Source organism: Bubalus bubalis, chromosome 3 (assembly GCF_019923935.1).
Source record: "Bubalus bubalis isolate 160015118507 breed Murrah chromosome 3, NDDB_SH_1, whole genome shotgun sequence".
Lineage (NCBI taxonomy): Eukaryota > Metazoa > Chordata > Mammalia > Artiodactyla > Bovidae > Bubalus > Bubalus bubalis.
Genome location: NC_059159.1, coordinates 108,891,149 through 108,904,131, shown reverse-complemented (window position 1 = coordinate 108,904,131; position 12,983 = coordinate 108,891,149). Strand labels below are relative to the sequence as shown.

General features: G+C 40.4%; 1 pseudogene; it reads right to left on the bottom strand.

Annotated features, from left to right (window-relative positions):
- Window positions 1–9,654: 9,654 nt before the first annotated feature.
- Window positions 9,655–12,539, bottom strand: LOC102411390 (annotated as a pseudogene).
- Between the last annotated feature and the right edge of the window lie 444 nt (window positions 12,540–12,983).

Sequence of the window (12,983 nt, the reverse complement as noted above, 5' to 3'; positions counted from 1 at the left end):
GAGAAATTCTTGGCGGATATTCATTGGTCAGGAGATAAATCTCCGTTCTGTGAATCAAGTATTTATGGGAAACCAATGACCAACCTAGATAGCATATTCAAAAGCAGAGACATTACTTTGCCAACAAAGGTTCGTCTAGTCAAGGCTATGGTTTTTCCTGTGGTCATGTATGAATGTGAGAGTTGGACTGTGAAGAAGGCTGAGCGCCGAAGAATTGATGCTTTTGAACTGTGGTGTTGGAGAAGACTCTTGAGAGTCCCTTGGACTGCAAGGAGATCCAACCAGTCCATTCTGAAGGAGATCAGCCCTGGGATTTCTTTGGAAGGAATGATGCTAAAGCTGAAACTCCAGTACTTTGGCCACCTCATGTGAAGAGTTGACTCATTGGAAAAGACTCTGAAGCTGGGAGGGATTGGGGGCAGGAGGAGAAGGGGACAACAGAGGATGAGATGGCTGGATGGCATCACTGACTTGATGGACGTGAATCTGGGTGAACTCCGGGAGTTGGTGATGGACAGGGAGGCCTGGCGTGCTGGGATTCATGGGGTTGCAAAGAGTCGGACACGACTGAACAACTGAACTGAACCGAATCTCCCAGTTCTTCGGAGGGCACATTCATGAGATTCTCTGTTCTCTATTTTTCCAGGTATATTTCACATTTTCTTAGACTGTGATATTTAGCTATCTTTTATAAATCAAATAACATTTCAGTGTTCCATTGACCAGTGGGACTTTTTTTCAGAATGAGAGGAGGTGTGGGACCCAGGTGATAATTTTAATGAACCAAGGAATTCTCCCCAGATGCTTTTGCTCCTCTCAATCTGAAATATTTGAGTTGTTTTAAATTGTTTATACCTATTCTGCTATGTAAGCAATACTTTCATTGTTAAAAATTTTTCATCTTTTAATTCCTAGTAAATTGTCCAAGAGCAAACTGGTAAACAAGCACAGCTTCCTACAGTCAGTTCACAGATAACATCTATTCAATCCTGAGAGATTTGACAAATTAAAAAAAATTTAAGTGACCACTTTTTTCTAAAATACTTACTTTTTTTAGATGCCAGGGATGTCACTTTGGCTGTTTGTCAATGAGTGCCACACTTTTTACTGGTGTTTTCATGTTTAAGCAACTGTAATAGGTTTTCTTCAAAATAGATAAACCCCAAACCTGTAATGGGATGATCAATTTTTATGGCATATTCCTAAAAAAAAAAAAAAAAATAAGCATCAGAGTGTAAAAGCAACATGTGAGAAGCATTGTGTGTTATTCTCATTAATTTAGTCTGCTAAGAGAAAAGGTCAGAAAGAACCTAAATGTTCATCACACAGCCTCAATTAAATACATTATGACAAATTTAGAAAATGGAGTAAAATTTGCTGTTAAAAAGAATGAGGTAGAACGTATATGTGATATGGGACACTTCTCAGGATAGATGTTGTGAAATAGCATTTTTCATTCATTCAAAAACTATTGAGCACTTTCTAGATGCCAGCTAGTGTCTGAGCACTAGGGACACAGAATTTAAGATAGACAAGATCTCTGACATTCTCATGTCCACATTAGGATCACATATTTCTATTTGTGAAGTTTATAAAAGTGTTTCTCTAAGTATATATAAAAGTATAATTTTAAAATATGCTTGGGCTTCCCCGGTGGCTCAGCAGTAAAGAATTTGCCTGCCAATGCAGGAGACACAGGTTGGATATTTGAGGAACAGCTAAGCCTGAGTGCCACAATTATTGAACGTGTGCTCTAAAGAGGCCGGGGACCAAAACTACTGAGCCCATGAGCTGTAACTACTAGAGCCCACGCCTCGAGCCTGTGCTTCACTATAAGAGAAGGAAGCCACCACAATGAGAAGCCCGCCCACTGCAACTAGAGAGCAGCCCCTGCTCTCTGAAACTAGAGAAAAGCCCGTGCAGCAAAAAGACCCAACACAGCCAAAAATAAACAAAATCTTAATTAAAAAATGTGTAATGCTTATGTATGTATATGTACACATATACATGTATATATAAACACTCATTTATATGTGTATATATAAAATGTTTGCTTTACAATCTTCTTGAAGTATACCTAATAAAGTGTTACAGTGATTGCCTCTGGGGAAGGGGAGGGGAGTCTGATGTAAGAGGGAGTCTTCCTTGTCTACCATTTGTGTACCATACATATATATTATCTTTTCATCCAAAATAAATTAGTTTTCACCAGAAGTAAATTACTTTTAAAATAACTTTCCAATAATTACAGCCAGTATTTGTAACTGTCACTAAATATATAATCACTGTTAAGGTAGAAGAGTCATCGCTGGTTGAAAAATTGTGGAACCATGACTAGAAATACTCATTTCCCAATAAATCGGCTTGCTTCTGTATGATGATATCTGGCATTTGATAATACTCAAAGTGAATAAAGAGTGCACTGTAGAAACTGGAGCAAGAAGCAACCCAAATTAAAATCATAAACACAGAAGAAAGGCGAATGTTAATAATAATAAAGAAGTACAAATAAAGAATAGGCAGGAGAGAACTTTTGGTCCACACCAATAAAGCCAAAAAAAAAAAAAAAATGAGATACAGTGAGTTCAAGGGAGATTTAGGAGTCAGCATTAGAACAGTGGTCAGGTAGTCGAGCAATTTCTGGTACCAAATATTATAAGATCACAAACTCAGAAAGCAATTTATGAGAGGAAGAAGGACAAGGCTTCCTTCAGTACAAGGTGCTATGGAGCCTCTGCCAGAACAGAATGAACCCTCCACCCCAAATTTGGTTCTGATGTCAAGATTAATGCTGCCTCCATGACACCAAGAGGTATAAAACGTTTATTATTTTTCTAACAAGACTTTCTGGAGAGAGCAGAAGAGGCTCCCAAGTCGATTCAAAATGGCTTGAGAACAAGGAGAGGAGTGGTGTGGGTTTCATCATGGTTAGGGGTGAGGTCAGGGTGAAGCTTCTTACAGTGAGATTTGAACTAATTGCTGGCACCAAGGAGGGAGCGCCTGAGCTCCCCATCAGCTCTCCCGAATGCAGGACACAGGAGTAGGCTTACAAGCATCAGAAGTCAAACATCATCAACCAAGTCAGACTACTGCACAAGGTCCAAAGAATTTAGCATCATTTTCCATTATTCCATTTTCATGTGGAGAAGATGGAATGGGACAGAAAATTCTGAATTTCTACTGCCTTATGTTTTAAGACTGGTAAAAAGGAAGTATGGCTCTGGAGAGAAAAAAGATACCCAATGGACAGTGTGAAAAAGGCATAGGAAAAAATGAGACAATTTGAAATGCCAGGCACTCTCAAACTGACGTAAGGGGTCTATGAACATGCAAGTAAGGTTACTACTATGTCAAAAAGTGGCTACAGAATTTGAAGTTTGAGACAAAGATGGAAACTCATGGGAAAGGTTTTATACTAAAAAATAAAGCACCCTATTCATTTCAGTATTAAATTTGTTAATTTATATCCATTTCGCTTGGTAAATATTTGAGACGATAAAACCATTATAAAATCAAAGCTAGAAAATGTGTCTTGAACAAGATGGAAAACATGCTCTCTCCAGAAGAAGAGTAGGGAGGTCAGAGGTCAGTCAGATACAGAAATTCAGCAAGAAGGCAGTCAGTACACCAGGGCTCAGGCTCTGAAACAAGACAAGGCACATGTGGATCTCAGTCTTGCCACTTATCCCCTGAGTAACTTTGAGTCAATAAGTAACTTGATTTTTTTTTTTTCTTTTTTAAGTCTTAGTTACCTCCTCTGCAAGCTGGACACGATACTAGGACTTATACAGTGGTTGTAAGAATTAAATAAGATAGTATATATAACCTACTGAGCACAGGGTGTGGAGCTCAACCAGTGCTGGTATTAGCATTAATATAAAAAGATTTTGAGAGTACTTGGCAAAAAGTGGAGAGTGAGGGTGGCTCTGTTTTGGAACATACATCATCTCTAATCCCCAGGGCAACACTGCAAGGCGGATACCATTACTATCTCCACTTTACAGATGCTGAAAGAGAAACAAAGGTGTTCTATCACTGCTCCAAGATAGGTACCGGTGCCAGCATCCAAGTACAGGTCTTCATGGCGCCAAAGCCCCCAGGCTGTCCCATACTAAGATGCTTTTCTTTGCTACTCATTAATGGATATGTTTCAAGTGAGACAGAAAAGGAAAAACAATGGCCCTTAGAAAGAATAGAAATGTGAAAGTTTACAAATGTGTATGAGTCAGAAGAATGGAACCAGATTATAAAATACGTTCGAGAGTTTTTTTTTTAAAAAAGGATGGAAAAATAATGGCCATATGTATATTGTGTTTTTTTAAAAAAAACTACAATGCTTTTGGAAAATTTCTTGGCTAGGTAATGGAGGAAACTGTATGTAAATATGTAAAATGTTCAGGACAGCTTTTATAATTAAAACCTGTGAGAAAGAGATACGAAATGGCTTTAATAAAATTAAAGGTACTTTACCAATAAGATAGTATTAGAAATGAAGTATCCTTTAAATGCTTCTTGATAAAGTTCTAACTAAAGCAGGTTTTAATGGCTATAATCTTTTAACTGTTTTGTTTTTTTTTTTAAAGGAGAGGTTAGTACACAATAAATGGAAAGAAGGCATTTACCAAAACAGTTCCACTTACCTCATTTCCACATTCTTGTTGTTTTTGTTGATTTGGTTGGTGGCGGGGGAAGGGGGGTGGTCTCTTCAAATGACTTTTCCAAGACAATCTCAAAGGACATCATTGTTATTTGGATATACATACAAAATTTATACCAATAGCAACTAATCTTGGTCCTAGTTTTTAATATGCCTTGCATCTCATAGCTTGCTCCTCACTTTAAATTCCTCAACATTTAGTTTCTAAAGAGCCACCATGTTTGGAATGTGATGAGAATACAACAAGATGAAAACAGTAACTGTGTACTACAATTCCAGAATATTATAAAGGCTGGTCAAATAGCAAAGTCCAAGCAAGAGAACAAGTCTTGGTGTCCTGTCCTGTGGTTCACCTGCTTTTCATGATGCTCCCTGAGTCATAACCCAGCCCTCTCTCCATACTACTCCCCAGCTGCTGCTGCTAAGTCACTTCAGTTGTGTCCGACTCTGTGCAACCCCATAGATGGCAGCCCACCAGGCTCCCCCACCCCTGGGATTCTCCAGGCAAGAACACTGGAGTGGGTTGCCATTTCCTTCTCCAATGCATGAAAGTGAAAAGTTAAAGGGAAGTCGCTCAGTCGCGTCCGACTCTTCACGACCCCATGGACTGCAGCCCACCAGGCACCTCCGTCCATGGGATTTTCCAGGCAAGAGTACTGGAGTGGGGTGCCATCACCTTCTCCACCTCCCCTGTGTTCTTAGACTCAAATCCAACAGAGAACTGTACTCCATGGTAACGCAGGCTCTCTGAAAAGACTTTACATCCATTTGGAAGCTATACCTGAAGCAGGAGGATAGGTAAAGAAGAGAATTTTTCCACCTGACCTCTGTGGATGCTGGAGGCTTCCTGCTTATTTCTATAAAATGAATCCAGATTTATACAGAGTAGTTTTATATTGGGTTGGCCAAAAAGTTTGTTTGGATTTTTCCATAACATCTTACAGAAAAACACAAATGAACTTTTTGACCAATCTAGTATTTCCACATTAGAATATAAAAGTAGAATAGACCTAATCTCCTCAGAGACACAATATAATCAATTTATCAAGCTGGGTATCCTACTTGTTTATGTACTATTTAGTTCAGTTTGGCCGCTCAGTTGTGTCTGACTCTTTGCAACCCCATGGATTATAGCACACCAGGTTTCCCTGTCCATCACTAACTCCTGGAGCTTACTCAAACTCCTGTCCATCAAGTCGGTGATGCCATCCAACCATCTCATCCTCTGTGGTCCCTTTCTCCTCCTGCCCTCAATCTTTCCCAGCATCAGGGTCTTTTCAAATGAGTCAGCTCTTCGCGTCAGGGGGCCAAAGTATTGGAGTTTCAGCTTCAGCATCAGTCCTTCCAATGAACACCCAGGACTGATTTCCTTTAGGATGGACTCCAATACTGAAACTCCAATACTCTTGTCACCTGATGTGAAGAGCTGACTCATTTGAAAGACCCTGATGGTGGGAAAGATTGAAGGCAGGAGGAGAAGGGGATGAGAGAGGATGAGATGTTTGGATGGCATCACTGACGGGATAGACATGAGTTTGAGTAGGCTCCAGGAGTTGGTGATGGACAGGGAAGTCTGGCGTGCTGCACTCCATGGGGTTGCAAAGAGTCAGACACGACTGAGCGACTGAACTGAACACGTCAAAGGCTTTTGCATAGTCAATGAAGCATAAGTAGATTATTTTTGGAATTCCCTTGCTTTTTGTGTGATCCAGCGGATGTTGGCAATTTGATTTCTGGTTCCTCTGCCTTTTCTAAATCCAGCTTGTACATCTGGAAGTTCTGGGTTCACGTACTGCTGAAACCTAGCTTGAAGGATTTTGAGCATAATCTTGCTAGCATGTGAAATGAATGCAATTGTATGGTAATTTGAACATTCTTTGGCATTGCCTTTCTTTGGGATTGGAATGAAAATTGACCTTTTCCAGTCCTATGGTCACTGCTGAGTTCTCCAAATTTGCTGGCATATCAAGTGCAGCACTTTAATAGCATCATTGGAAGGACTGATGCTGAAGCTCCAATCCTTTGGCCACCTGATGCGAAAAGCCAACTCACTGCAAAAGACCCTGATGCTAGGAAGAGTTGAGGGCAGGAGGAGAAAGGGGTGACAGGATGAGATGGTTGAATTGCATCACTGACTCAATGGACATGTGTTTGAGCAAACTCTGGGAGATAGTGAAGGACAGGGAAGCCTGCCATGCTGCAGTTCATGGGGTTGCAGAGTCAGAAAGGACTTGGTGACTGAACAACAAAAACAACCATGTTGATTTTAACCATTTCAGTGAGTGTGTAGTTGTATTCAATTATAGTTTAATTCATTTCCCTAATGGCTAATGATGTTGAGCACTTTGTAATATGTTCATTTGTTTGCATATCTTCTTTAATGAGTTTTCTGTTAAAACTTTTTGCTTATTTAAAAAATTATTTTCTAAGACACATGTACCCCAGTGTTCACGGCAGCACTGTTTACAATAGCTGGGACATGGAAGCAACCTAGATGTCCATTGACAGATGAATTGATAAAGAAGCTATGGTACATATATACAATGGAATATTACTCAGCCAGAAAAAGAAACACAGTTAAGTCAGTTCTATAGAATGAGGTGGATGAACCTAGAGCCTATTATACAGAGTGAAGAAAGTCAGAAAGAGAAAGATAAATATCGTATTCTACCACATATATATAGAATCTAGAAAAATGGTACTAAAAACCTACTTGCAGGGCAGCAATGGGGATGCAGACATAGAGAACAGATTTGTGGAGACTAGGGGGAAGGAGAGGGTGGGAAAAATGGGGAAAGTAGCATGAAAACATACATACTACCATATGTAAAATAGCCGGAGGGAATTTGCTATATGACTCAGGCAACTCAAGCCAGGGCTCTGTGATAACCTAGAGGGGTGGGATGGGATGGGAGGTGGGAAGGAGGTTCAGGAGGGAGGGTACATACATATGCCTATGTCTGATTCATGTTGTTGTGTTGCAGAAACCAACACAATATTGTAAAGCAATTATCCTTCAATTAAAAAAGGATTTTTAAAAAATTAGATTAAAAAAAAATTTGAAAGTACTTTATATACTCTGGATATAAGCCCTGTATCAGATGTAGTCCCTGAAATTGTTTTGTAGCAGTTTGTGACTTTTTTTTTCTTTTTTGCAAATATCAGATTTTTTTTTTATTGAAATACAGTTGACTTACAGTGTTGTTAATTTCTGCTGTAAAGCAAAGTGATTCAGCCACATATATATACACATTCTTCTTTATATGATATTCCATTGTGATTTATCACAGATATTGAATACATCAGTTTCCTGTGCAATACAGAAGGACCTTGTTTATCCATTCTATATATTAATATAATAGTTTGCATTTGCTAACCCCAAATTTGCATTCCATCCCTCTCCTACCCCACTCCCCTTGGCAGCCATAAGTCTGCTTTCTATGTCTGTGGGTCTGTTTCTGTTTTGTGGATACGTTCATTTGGGCCATATTTTAGATTCCATGTATAAGTGATATCATGTGGTATTTGTCTTTTTTTAATTTACCTCACATAGTATGATAATATCTAGTTCCATCCATGTTGCTACAAATGGCATTATTTTGTTCTTTTCATGGCTTAGGCAGTATTTCATTGCACATATGTACCACGTCTTCATACATTCGTCTGCTGATGAGTGTTTAGATTGTGTCCATGCGTTGGCTATTGTGAATAGTGCTGCTATGAGCAGAGGGCTTCTCAGGAGGCAGGTCAGGTGGTCTGGTATTACCATCTCTTACAGAATTATCCACAGTTTATTGTGATCCACACAGTCAAAGGCTTTGGCATAGTCAATAAAGCAGAAATAGATGTTTTTCTGGAACTCTCTTGCTTTTTCCATGATCCAGCGGATGTTGGCAATTTGATCTCTGGTTCCTCTGCCTTTTCTAAAACCAGCTTGAACATCTGGAGGTTCACGGTTCACATATTGCTGAAGCCTGGCTTGGAGAATTTTGAGCATTACTTTACTAGCATGTGAGATGAGTGCAATTGTGCGGTAGTTTGAGCATTCTTTGGAATTGCCTTTCTTTGGGATTGGAATGAAAACTGACCTTTTCCAGCCCTGTGGCCACTGCTGAGTGTCCCAAATTTGCTGGCATATTGAGTGCAGCACTTTCACAGCATCATCTTTCAGGATTTGAAACAGCTCAACTGGAATTCTGTCACCTCCACTAGCTTTGTTCATAATGATGCTTTCTAAGGCCCACTTGACTTCACATTCCAAACCTATATGCAGGTCAGGAAGCAACAGTTAGAACTGGACATGGAACAACAGACTGGTTCCAAATAGGAAAAGGAGTACGTCAAGGCTGTATATTGTCACCCTGCTTATTTAACTTATTATTTAGCTCTCTGTTCTGTTCCACTGATCCATTTTTGTGCCAATGCTACATTGTTTTGATTACGGTAACTTTGTGGTATTGTCTAAAATCTGACACAGGGTTATGTCTCCTTTTCTGTTCTTTTTTTTTTTTTTCTTCCAGATTTGCTTTGGCAATTCTGGGTCCTTTATAGTTCCTTAGAAAGTTTAGGATTATTTTATTTATGTGAAAAATGTCATGGGTAATTTGACAGGAATGCTTTGGGTAGTATGACCATCTTCACAATATTGACTCTTCCAATCCAAGAGCATGGGCTCTCCATTTTTTCTGAATCGTCTTCAATTTCCTTAGGGTTTCCTTGGTGGCTCAGATGGTAAAGCATCTGCCTGCAATGCAGGAGACCTGGGTTCAATCCCTGGGTCAGGAAAATCCCCTGGAGAAGGTAATGGCAACCCACTCCAGTACTCTTGCCGGGAAAATTCCATGGACAGAGGACCTGGTAGGCTACACAGTCCATTGGGTTGCAAAAAGTCAGACACGACTGAGCGACTTCACTTTCAATTTCCTTTATTAATGTTTTATAGTTGTCAGCATATAAGTCTTCTACCTCCTTGACTACATTCTTCAGCCCAGTGTATCTCAGGTCTGGCTCTTCAGGGCACTGCCATACTGACCCCCAGTGGTTCCACGGCCAGACTTTGGGCCTAACCATGGTTTTGGTTGTTTCTTATCTAAACAACACAAGAGAAGGCTCTACACATGTACATCACCAGATGGCCAACACCGAAATCAGATTGATTATATTCTTTGCAGCTAAAGATGGAGAAGCTCTATATAGTCAGCAAAAAACAAGACCAGGAGCTGACTGTGGCTCAGATCATGAATTCCTTATTGCCAAATTCAGACTTAATTGAAGAAAGTGGGGAAAACCACTAGACCATTCAGTTATTACCTAAATCAAATGCCTTACGATTATACAGTGGAAGTGAGAAATAGATTTAAGGGCCTAGATCTCATAGATGGATTGGCTGATGAACTGTGGATGGAGGTTCATGACATTGTACAGGAAACAGGAATCAAGATCATCCCCAAGAAAAAGAAATGCAAAAAGGCAAAATGGCTGTCTGAGGAGGCCTTACAAATAGCTGTGAAAAGAAGAGAAGCAAAAAGCAAAGGAGAAAAGGAAAGATATAAGCATCTGAATGCAGAGTTCCAAAGAATAGCAAGGAGAAATAAGAAAGCCTTCCTCAGTGATCAATGCAAAGAAATAGAGGAAAACAATAGAATGGGAAAGACTAGAGATCTCTTCAAGAAAATTAGACATACCAAGGGAACATTTTATGCAAAGATGGGCTCAATAAAGGACAGAAATAGTATGGATGTAACAGAAGCAGAAGATGTTAAGAAGAGGTGGCAAGAATACAAAGAAGAACTGTACAAAAAAGATCTTCATGACCCAGATAATCACGATGGTGTGATCACTGACCTAGAGCCAGACATCCTGGAATGTGAAGTCAAGTGGGTCTTAGGAAGCATCACTATGAACAAAGCTAGTGGAAGTGATGGAATGGAATTCCAGTTGAGCTATTTCAAATCCTAAAAGATGATGCTGTGAAAGTGCTGCACTCAATATGTCAGCAAATTTGGGACACTCAGCAGTGGCCACAGGACTGGAAAAGGTCAGTTTTCATTCCAATCCCAAAGAAAAGCAATGCCAAAGAATGTTCAAACTTTTGATGTGAGTTTGCACTCATCTCACATCTAGTAAAGTAATGCTCAAAATTCTCCAAGCCAGGCTTCAGTAATACGTGAACCGTGAACTTCCAGATGTTCAAGCAGGTTTTAGAAAAGGCAGAGGAACCAGAGATCAAATTGCCAACATCCACTGGGTCATTGAAAAAGCAAGAGAGTTCCAGAAAAACATCTATTTCTGCTTTATTGACTATGCCAAAGCCTTTGACTGTATGGATCACAATAAACTATGGAAAATTCTGAAAGAGATGGGACTACCAGACCACCTGACCTGCCTCTTGAGAAACCTGTATGCAGGTCAGGAAGCAACAGTTAGAACTGGACATGGAACAACAGACTGGTTCCAAATAAGAAAAGGAGTACATCAAGGCTGTATATTGTCACCCGACAATATTATTTAACTTACATGCAGAGTACATCATGAGAAACGCTGGGCTGGAAGAAGCACAAGCTGGAATCAAGATAGCTGGGAGAAATATCAATAACTGCAGATATGCAGATGACACCACCCTTATGGCAGAAAGTGAAGATCTAAAGAGCCTCTTGATGAAAGTGAAAGAAGAGAGTGAAAAAATTGGCTCAAAGCGCAACATTCAGAAAACTAAGATCATGGCATCCGGTCCCACCACTTCATGGCAAATAGATGGGGAAACAGTGGAAACAGTGTCAGACTTTATTTTTCTGGGCTCCAAAATCACTGCAGATGGTGATTGCAGCCATGAAATTAAAAGATGCTTACTCCTTGGAAAGAAAGTTATGACCAACAGAGACAGCATATTAAAAAGCAGAGACATTACTTTGCCAACAAAGGTCCGTCTGGTCAAGGCTACAGTTTTTCCAGTGGTCATGTATGGATGTGAGAGTTGGACTGTAAAGAAAGCTGAGCGTCAAAAAATTGATGCTTTTGAACTGTGGTGTTGGAGAAGACTCTTGAGAGTCCCTTGGACTGCAAGGAGATCCAACCAGTCCATCCTAAAGGGGATCGGTCCTGGGTATTCAATGGAAGGACAGATGTTGAAGCTGAAACTCCAATACTTTGGTCACCTGATGCAAAGAGCTGACTCACTGGGAAGACCCTGATGCTGGGAAAGATTGAGGGCAGGAGAAGGGGATGACTGAGGATGAGATGGTTGGATGGCATCAGCGGCTCAATGGACATAGTTTTGGGTGGACTCCGGGAGTTGGTGATGGACAGGAAGACCTGGCGTGCTGCGGTTCACGGGGTTACAAAGAGTCGGACACGACTGAGTGTCTGAACTGTCTGTTAAATGAAATATTATCACATCTATTAGTGAACCTGTCCTACAGAGTGTGATCAAATCACTCAAACTGGTAATGGGCCAGGACTTTATCAGGGTGATAAAACAAGTTGTATGGACAGTTTTGTGGTTGCTTATAATAACACGTTTCTTTCTGTGTTTTTCTGGAAAGATGTATTGTGCAGAGGAGAAGGGTTCGATCCTCTTGGCTGCCCCTTTCCTCATGGCGACCAGGACGTTGCTCAGCTCCTGTCTCTTCCTTTTGTCGCAGATGTGTGTCCCCACCCTTTAGTTGATGAACTTGAGTGCCCACTTGTCCTTGGAGACCTTGAGCAGTTGCATGTCCTGTCGCTCAGAAGGGGTGAAGCCGCACGCCTCCCAGATCATGTCCCATATGAACTTGGTGTGTTCGTTGAGGCGCCCACAGCGGCGGCTGTGCCTCGGCTCACTCACGTTCTCGGTCACCTTGTGGCCCTTGTCAAGGCCCACAGCCATTTGGTAGCACAGAGCCATGGCTGTTGTTCTTCAGTGGCTGCCACAGCGGAAGTTGTAATAACGCTTAACAAATATATGTGCTAGGCAGAATTTGATCTAAGACTTACTTTCATTGTATCCTTTTAAACAAGGTTGTGGGGAAATAGCTAACTCTCATCCATATTAAACTTAGTTTTTTATTGCCAGTAGAATCACTAAGAGCTGTACATGAAATCATTGTCTTGAATCAGCTGGAAATAATTGAATGTATATTTTTAATAGCATGAACATCTTTCCAGTTCCTATAAAACACCTTAAAACACATGTTCTTCTTTCTCCTCTTGGAAGGTCCACAGTGATTATCCAGATTCTTTGTCTTCCTGAAGCCTTTCCAGTCTTCTAGCAGATCCTATCTCCTCTCAGTTCCAATAGTATTAAATTGCATATCACTGCATTTCAAAATTTGTCTTTGTGGTTCACTTC